Source organism: Xyrauchen texanus, chromosome 23 (assembly GCF_025860055.1).
Source record: "Xyrauchen texanus isolate HMW12.3.18 chromosome 23, RBS_HiC_50CHRs, whole genome shotgun sequence".
NCBI classification, from domain to species: Eukaryota; Metazoa; Chordata; class Actinopteri; order Cypriniformes; family Catostomidae; genus Xyrauchen; species Xyrauchen texanus.
Window position 1 is genome coordinate 12,863,660 of NC_068298.1, and position 10,311 is coordinate 12,873,970.

Below are 10,311 nucleotides of genomic sequence, written 5' to 3' on the forward strand. Positions count from 1 at the left end.
CAGCATTTAACAGCCACTTAGGAGACTCGCTCTGGAGGGTTTTCACTACAACGCAGGAACGCATATCTGAAAGCAACATCCGACTTTATGTCCGGTGTCAGTGACGTGTCAATAGCTTGTAGTTTGACTCATAGTATTCTTTAATTTTCCATATAATATTTTTTTTGTTGCCGAAAAGGTCAAATAATCTGATTTTGACATAATGATTAATTGCTTGAGATATAGATGACATGTAGGCCTAATCATATTTCCATCTATAATTAAATTGTAGGCCTAAATAATATTTGGTAAATGTTATTAACAAGTAATTTAGGATTAACCGTTTTATTCATCAGTTCATGTGCATTCGAATTTAATAGGAAAATGAAACGGCCTATTAAAAATATGTAAATAATTTCTTACTAAAACAGTTTAAAGAAATACATTTACGATTTATGATGGAATAATATGTGTTATTAGTATTTGAGCTATTGTGAAGTGTTGCTTCGGATTGTATTGTCTAATAATTTTATATTCCTTATTTTAGGCTTCCTGTTTAAATAAACTAGGCTGGTGGGAAATATAATTTCATAAAAGGCCATTAAAAAGGGAAGGCTATAAAAAGCCAATCTTTTTGAAGGAGAAATAAAGTGTTACAGTGGGTCCTCGGAGATTGGGGAAAGGTTCAGAGTTTTGTTGTGTAGCTCACCTGAGTTCATGCGCTGTCCCTTTGTGACCTCATCAGTCACACGGTGGTAATACAATACTTGTCTTTCGTGCTGTTAACAATAGAAGAGTTCCCAGTTCCCATTAACAGGCCTACTGAAAATAATGTGTTGCTATTAACCGACATCTGCTCCCGTGTCTTGCCTTTGATAATGTGCGCTCATTCGAGTGGTTTATTCATTACAATTTCTAATAGTTTATTACAGCAAAGGTAACCTTAGCATTGGCAAGGGTGGAGGCAGACATGAATCTTCTCAAATCTATTTGAGGCTTCTGAGTTGTTCCTTATCACTTTGACTTCGAACAAAAAAGGTGAAAATTGCGCCCTGGGGAAAACAGCTTTGATTAAAATGTGTGGGGCTGGTTATCACCATCCTTGTTTTACACACCATAATCAGCTTTATTTCCTAAAATTTGGCAGCATAATATTTTCAACCATGACATAAAACGAAATGGGCCAGTGGATCATTCAACAAAGCTTGTCAAATAATTATTATATATGTGATGCGGTCAATTATTTAACTCCACCTTGGATGTTATCAGAATAATGTATCAGTTCAGAGTTATCCGCTTTTGATTGCAAAAGTGTTTTGACGAATGCCAAACAACTTAATAGGGCGCATCCTGATGTTTTTATATCATGTATGTTAAACCATTGAATTTCCTTAAAGGTATAATACAAGTTAAGCTGAATTGACAGCATTTGTGGCATATTCGTTAACACAAATAAATTATTTCGACTTGTCTCTCCTTTTAATTAAAAACTAGTAAAAATCTCGGTTACAGGGCAAATTTGGCGCCATTCACTTCCATTGGCGCTAACGGAAGTGAATGGCGCCAAATTCGCCTATTCTTAAATGTTAAAGTAATTACTGTTTCAGAAGTATAGCCACAAGATATAGGCCTAAATATTATGCATGTTAACATGATTTACTTATGATATAATTAAATAGAATGTACCTAAAATATCCAATTATACAACTTTTTTCCGTGATTTAACACCGTAAACCCTGTAATCTCGCAAAAACATTTATTTAAACAACGTAAAAAATACATATACTGTAACAGAAAAATTAATATGTTTTTATATAATTAGAAGCTTCTAATTTGTGCCTTTAAACACTCAAAAAATTGGCCTCATTCACTTCTATTGTAAGTGCCTCATTGCAACCTTGATCTTTGCCTTAGTTTTCCCCTTCAAAAATTAATTTTGTGGTAATCAACATTCTGCCACAAATGCTGTCGATGGAGATCAACTTGTAATGAACCTGCATGGAATATCCCTTTACATATAAAAATTTGAGAAACATCTACAGAAAGATCTGATCAAAAGATATCTGTTTTCACAGAGGTTTGTATAATTAATGGTTATGTGATCTCCAAGATGTTATATTAACAATCTTTAAGATTAAATATTTCCATAGTCCGTAGACTTTTTTCAGTCCCATAATTTCTTTTTGACGCGAATGAAAACAAGGTTGTGAGATAAACCTGACTCCAAGTAGTCATATCAACCTGTTGCTCAAGCCTGGTTGCCTACTGAAGCTAAGCAGGGCTGAGCCTGGTCAGTACCTGGATGGGAGTCCTCATGGGGAATCTAAGGGGGCTTTCACACTAGCACCTTTTGGTGCACACCCCGGTTCGAATGACGTCAGAGTTTGGTTCGTTTGGATGATGTGAACGCTGTCTTCCGAACTCGGGTGCGCACCCGCGAACCGTACTCGAGTCCGCTTAAAAAGGTGGTCTGGGGTACGGTTCATGTGAACTCCAGTACGGTTCGCTGCTGATATGAACGCAATCGAACCAAACCGCGGAAGTGAACCACTATTGATGACGTATAATGTGGTCGTCAGTCTCACACACGTCACTTTCAAAATGAGCGGAAAGGGTTTACTTTTGTGCGTGCGTCGCGTGTGTGTGTATACACTTACCTTGACTAAAAGCGGGATTGACGCATCACGCACTGCAAGCAGAGAGATGATTTCTGCTTGCCTTCGCAAAAATTGTCTTCGGCGGACAGCCCGCTGTCTTTTGAACGATTTCAGTATTTTTGCGGCAGACAGACGCAAGTGTGTTTCTGTATCTTGATGTTGAAAACAAAACCAAAGGTTAAAAAAAAAGAAGAACAAATGTGAACCGAGCAAGTCTATTCATTGAATTTTGATGCCTTTTCATTTCGCGGTTATCAAGCAACACGATTGCGCACCAGCTGCAGCTTGATGACGCAAGCGTACCGCGGTTCGGATACAAATATATAATGTGAACACAGTCCATCGGGGGCAGAGGGGAGGGGGGAGCAATCGAACTCGGGTTCGGAATAGGCAATCGAACCAAGTGTGAAAGCCCCCTAAGGGTGCTGCTGGAAGAGGTATTAGGGATTCTAGCAGGGAGTGCTCACACTGTTTAGGTACTAGTTCCCCCGTGTAAAAAGGCACCGTCTTTCAGATGAGATATTATACCGAGGTACTGACTCTCTGTGGTCATTAAAAATCCCACAACACCTCTTGAAAAAAACGTAGGGGTGTAACCTGGCCAAAAATCCTCCCCCCTCATACACTCTCTCCTCTCCAGTCAACTCCGCTGGTGTGTGGTGCACTATGGCTGCCGTTGAATCGTCCAGTGTATGCTACACACTGGTGGTGGTTGAGGAGTGTTGTGTCAGAAAAAGCGCTATATAAATTTAACATTCCTTTATTCATACTAGAGACTAGAGTCTCTTCAATAGCTGGTACTGTTGTTCCTTTACAACTCCGTACACTTGCCATGTGGCATGCGTGCTAACGCATATAGGGAGTTGTCCTTCCACGTGACCTAATTTAAACTCCTCTACAATAACACCAATATTCTAATATTGGCTATGGTGTTTAGATGCGAAACTGTCCACTATAAAAGCAGATGCACAAACACCATTCCTCTGAATTTTCTTCCTTCAAGACAGCAATTCATCTCTCATCTAGATGCCCTCTACTGCTTCACCAGTACAGTAAACAAAAAAAACCTAAATCAATATTTGGTGTGACCACCTTTGCCTTTAAAACAGCACCAATTCTCCTACACCTGGACAGTTTTTCTTGGATGTTGGCAGATAGAATGTTCATTGGAGAATCTATTTAGGCTGTCTTAATAGCTTCTGCCTTTTATGTAATCTCAGACTGACACAAAGCTCAGTGGGGGGTCATGACATTTGTTGCAGGGCTCCCTGTTCTTCTACTCTAATCTTTTCAATTTGCAAAAGTAATGTTTGGGAGTCTAACATTTATATTTCCTATTGACACACTAAAGCTGAAGATATAAATAACCATCTTAAGACAAATGCTTTTGTGAAACATCTTATGTAAGAATCTTGCACAGTACTGTATATATATCTAAAAGAGTCGCTTACGCGTTCACGTCTTTTAGTGTTCCTTGTGCGAGAGGCACATCCTGCCGTCAGATCGGCATTAGAGCTGCATTCTCTCTCTGTGCTGCGCCCTGTGAGGCATGAGTCTCAAGGCGCTACTCTTGCTGACGCCTCATGTGCCCTCCCAACCGCCTCTTCTGTGATACCCAAAGGGTCACACGAGGAAGCACGGCAGGGCCGCGAGGTGGAGCAGGATGAATTTGAGGTGGACCTCGTGCCGGCACATGCCTTGCTAGCCCCTCAATCTCCATGCAATGTGTCTATGCTGATACAATATGTGCGTGATGTCCTCATCTCATTCGGTGGTTCTGATGCTGGGGATGATGACGATGTCATGTCTCTTGCTGCATCTGGAGAGTGGTCAGTGAATGATGCTACCACCCCTCCCCCAGCGAGGGCGAGGAGCATGTACTCGCCACTGACAAGTAGATGCTTCATGTCCATTCAAGGGCGGTTGAAGTGCTTGATATCAATTGGTCTCTTCCAGAGGAACCTACACAGTCTTGCATTGATGAATGGTTCCTGCAGTCCGGACCAGGGCTGGACTGTTAATGTGGCATACTGGACATTTTCTCGGTGGGCCGACGCACTTTGGTGCCGATCAGTCGCAGACTGTCCATCGGAAGAACTGAGCGGGCCGGTGGGTCGGCCGCAAATGGACCGAATGGGCCACGATAAGCTAATTTTAGCCGCCGCTTTATGCATAACAGACCACAAAACGGCGTCGCAAAATGCAGAAATGGGTAGCGAACGGTCCAGAAGCAGTCAAGTGACATCTCATAGATCTGCCCAGTTCTTCCCTGAAGTTCATAACGAACTGTCAAAATCCTGGCACATGCATTATCCATCTTGCCCACACAGCAATTACATCCACTCCAATGTGGATCATGGGTAAGAAAACAGTTATGCCCAACTACACCTTCTGAAGAGGCGAAACCGGCACATCTCTCACCCGCTAGTAGCAGGGCATGGAACTCACGCTCCATTCATCTATCTAAGCCATGTCGACTAACATCCACACTGGCTGGAAGAGCATACTCAGCGGTGGGCCAAACTGGTTCAAAAAGCTCCTGACACACAATACTGTTTTTCTCTTCCCCACTGCTGCTTGTTGGGAAAGGAATATTGTTGTTCAAAATGTTGCTCAATATTTTGTTTTCTGTGTCTCATATTAATCAATTGCAATTAAGTCTGCACGATATGCACAACTGCTTCCCAATGGTGAGCGGTGTATTATTCCATGTATGAACAGCACTGGCACGAGACGCTCACACTTTTTCAATAAGAGCTTTCCAACTCCAAAGCCCACACATCATTGTGAGTGGCACATTATAACTTGTAATGAATTACAAAGATTGAAAAAAGATAACAGTGCTCGTTGCACATGCACAAGATGCTCACACATTTCAATAAAGGGCTTTTGCATTTCAAAGCCTCACATTATGAGCAAACGCTTCCCAATGGTGAGCACCGCATTATATAATGTTATGAATATATAAAATTGCCCTCTGTCCCGGACGTACTGTCTGTAAAGGGATTAATGGAAAGGAGGAGGCAAGAACCGGCTTGACAATATAAATAATATTTTAATTATAAACTTAACCAAAAAGACAAACACACACACACACACACACACACGCACACACACACACACACACACACACACACACACACACAGGAGTCGGACAGCTGCCCGTAAATCTCTCTCTCTCTCCCTCTCTCTCTCACAAACAGCCATCTCCAGTCGGCCATTATCTCTCTTGGGCTAATCAGCCCAATTAGGGACCGGGTGTATCACGACCCGGCACCGCCCTCTACTATGATGAATAATGTGTGAACTCATTTTGAGCGGTTAATCATCTTTTCTCACATGCGAATGCTATATGGTTTCAGCGTACTAACTGTGGTATCCACTAGAGAGCTCTGTGCTGCAGGTACTTCCCACAATGTTGGCTCGTCGCTTTAAATCAGATAAGATACAACATGTTTGCTCTGAATATTCGTCAAATTTGTCGGGAATGATAGAGCCATATTTCTGGTTGGTTTATAAATCAAGTAATTTGAAGGCTAGAATGTCTCCATTGAAATGACGATGGTATTGTCAGGCAAATTAATGGTATATTTATAGTATTTCAGTTATATTAATGGCAGAGACCCCAAGGGATTCTATAATTTGGACTTTACCACCTGCAGTTGTTTATATTTTAATGATATAAACTGATATTCACATGTCTACAAGATGTAGACAAACACTGTTCATTATGACATTAACAAAGTAGAGTGTAAATGAGCTAAATTGACTTAGAATTGTTAATATTTTCTCTGTGGTGGAAATTTCAGGTGATATATATAGCCTACACTTCAATGCAGTTGTTATTTTTTTATTGTTATTTTAATCTGCAAACAAGGCCATTGTGATTACCATGATTGAGATGATTTTCAAATGACCAAAATGTAAAAAAATTGGTGGATTGACAGCCTAGATGATGTAGTGAACAAGTTGTTTCTGTCTCTTTGAAATATGTGCTCAAGGTCTTCAGAAACTCCTTCATATCCCTTGTATGTCTTCAGTTGCACAGAGATATGGTGAGTTATGGCATTTTTTGCATAGCTCTCCCACAGGTGAAAACATGCAGAAAAGATTGAGTTTAGTTAATGGTACACCACCCCTGCAACAAGCCATCCCCGGGAACAAAACATAAATTATCATTTAAGAACTGACATCCACCACTACTACTATCCCCTTTAGCAAACTCAATTACAGTAATGCTGAGTAAGCATAACCTTAAAGTAATGAATAAATTAACCATGAATTTCTTGTAAATGTCTGGTGGTTAGAGTGAAGTAAAGTCACAAGAATGCAAGTTATCTCTCATGAGTTCACAGGGCACTGGTGTGCTCTTAAAAGTTATCTCTCTAATGAGGCTGCATAGGTTATAGTAGATACTGTACATATATCAGGCAGAATAATTACTTTGAAAATTAAGTCTGTGTGTGAAACATCCACAAGAGATGTTTTGTTTTGTTTTTTGGAATAGCACAATAGACCACTGTTTGCATTTGCTGAGTAATCACTAATCATTACCCGCAAATTGGACACTTGTTTAACGACACACATAGACAATCTCTCCAAACCTGTGGCTTATTTACATTAAAAATATTTTTCAGAATTAGTTTGTTAGCTTGTTGTTGTCTCCTAGTCCTTTGTGTGTTGGCACATTGTAGTTTAGAAACCTCAGATGTGATATTGCTGCCAGTATCGGCCAGGAGTGCCCTTCAGAGGGCAATCCTGGCCGATACTGGCAGCAATATCACATCTGAAGTTTCTAAAGACAGATCTGAGGGTACAAGACAGATCAATGGCAGCTGATGTACAAGAGATGCAGCCTCACTACATTCCTTTCATGCATAACGTCCATACTGAACTCTCTCTCTCTCTCTCTCTCTCTCTCTCTCTCTCTCTCTCTCTCTCTCTCTCTCTTTTCTCTCTTTGGTACTATGTGCCATGTCAATTTATGTCACTTTTGTAGGAGGAAACAAATTTGAAGTCAATCATCAGAGAGAATTCTTTTCAAAGTCCGTGCTTTGAGCTAATTTTTCCTGCCACATTCCATCAACCTGTTAGCACTTTAGCTGAGTCATCCAGAGTAAAAGAAGTAATTTACTTCAGAGCAAATCCACTTGTTCATTATGTTTGCGTTACACTTGTGCATAATGTTTGCTTTACATAATGCAAATATAAAACTATAACCAAATATTCAATTTTGGACGGGGGACAAAATGTTATATTGTAAGAATCATCCGTACAGGTTTCCTCTAATCAAAATGTTTTGGGTTTTGGGGGAGACGTGACCCCCTCCATATCAAAGGTGTGCAAATGTTAGAATTTGCAACATAAAAGCATTGAGTATCTGAAATCCCACAAGCATGTGCTCCCCTTGCTGTTGCATAAAGCGCAGGGCAAAGACTATGCAGCCAAAATGAACAACAAAGAATCAAAGATCGAATGAAGCCGATGTCGTAAGAACATAATGTAAGACCAAAACAAACAATGCATCAACATGAAAACAGGAAAATAAACAGAGTTGTACAAAGGCTTAATTGTGCACACCAGGGAGCTGTTTGAGCTGGTTAAAGCCTCTTTAAAGCCCTATCGCCTTTAGGGATTTCACTGGGAACATAGGCCACCACAGGAAGACCCCAGGGGTAACAGAGGCAACCCCCTCCCCTTAGCCCATCTCCCCTTTTCAAAGGGAGAGGCACCATACCTTGACTCCTGTCAACACATTAGGTGACAAATAAACAACCTTTCAACCTGGGCCAGCAGGTAAACATCTGAAAGACCTCACGCAGCTTTCCTTACGCCACTTAAGGGATTAAGAGAAAGCGGTTTAACACACCTAGGTTTCTCCCGGAGAACATGGCTTATCTGACCATGTAAACACATAAGCGGAGATCTCACAGGTTTTTGAAGAGTGTGCATGTGAGTGAACTGACCGGAGTAGCACGTCATTGGATGGAGCCGAACAAGAAGTAAACAAAGAAGAAAGACTTCAACATTTCCGAAAGTACAGTAGGGAAAGCACATGCACAATAAACCATATTCATTTATAAACACCAGTGTAAATTATCGACTGTCCCTTACCTCGTACATTGGGGGAATACCGATGTTTTACATAAGAGAGAAAATCCACTATTGCTGCGCAATTCCACTGCAGGTAACAACAGAAATTTAAGGAAACAAACACAGCAACAAATGTAACATGTAAATAAAGTGAAGCAACAGAGAGTAAAATCGCAAAGTCTTTCTCAGATGCCATGTTTGTTATTTACACAAGCGTCGCAAGGATATTACGTTGCTATGGAGAATACTACTTTCTTACCAAGCTGCATGTATATGTGAGTTAAGAGTAGACCGCTTATACAGTACATGTAAACAGGAATGCAGCTTTCTCTCAATAAGTCTCTCGCAATATGCTGCTCTCGCAATATGCTACGCAATATGCTGTTACGTTCTCACAATATGCTGCTTTTTGGTGTCATATAAAAAGTGTTCTTAATTCCTTGGGCACAATACTAATGGGGCCTGTGTGTTCTGCTGCCTCCAAATTTTTGACAAAATAAAATTGTTTAAGACAGGCCATATCCCATTTGCATCATCATGCATATGCTGAATCAAGCTTCATCTTTTAGCAGATATGTATTGGAAGTTTTTTTTTTGACAGAACAAGCTTTGTTTAGTTCACCTACAAATTATGCAAATTATCCCAGTTTTTTTTTTTACAGTGAATTTTCCTGCTGTCAGGATTGCAGTATGTCAATAAATCTTATTTTATGGCTACTTAGGTGGTCATTTTATCTTTGAAAATTCTACAGGTATATTCGCAAAGTGGTCTGGATCAGAAAAGGCAACTCTGATATCCCTCCACCCCTGCTTCAAGGCCAGCATGGTAGAGATTCACTATAGGAATGAAACAAGAAAGTAATTCTACAATAAAGGTTTTGGACACTTAAATGAAAAGTTCGCCCAAAAATGATAATTCTCTCATCATTTACTCACCATCATTCCATCTCAAACTCATAAAGGCTAATTTATACTTACTGGGCGAACAAGCTTTGTTTAGTTCACCTACTAATTATGCTGAAATGCAGTAATGTTTTTGTTCTGCCATTTTGTTCATTTGGTGATATTTCTCCTTTTAATGTAGATAGGCTATGGTGTGAATATATCCGTACAATGCAAGTCAATGGGGAACAAATTTTCAAAGCTCCAAAAAAGACATAAATGCAGTATAAAGTTAATCCATGTGACTCAAGTGGTTTTATACCAGTCTTGTAAAGCGTCACGATTGGTTTAGGGTGAGAACAGACCAAAAATGTAACTCCATATTCACTATAAAACATGACATCTGCAGTCTCCAAGGTGCGATCATGATTTGAAGCTTGATTATACTTCCCTCGTTCTTAACATATGAACAGATCACTGTACATGAGCTCTGCCCATGTACGTGCACTGTACACTCATCCAGAGCACATTGACCTCTTAAGACAGCACTATCCAAATGTGCGTTGAATGCTTTACCATCACCCCACACTGTATGGATATGTTCATTATTTGAAATATATGTGTTGAACAGAGTTTGGGTCTGAAAATTAATAGACTACAGTGCATAGTGTAAGTGCATAATGTGTCTTTTGGGATACAG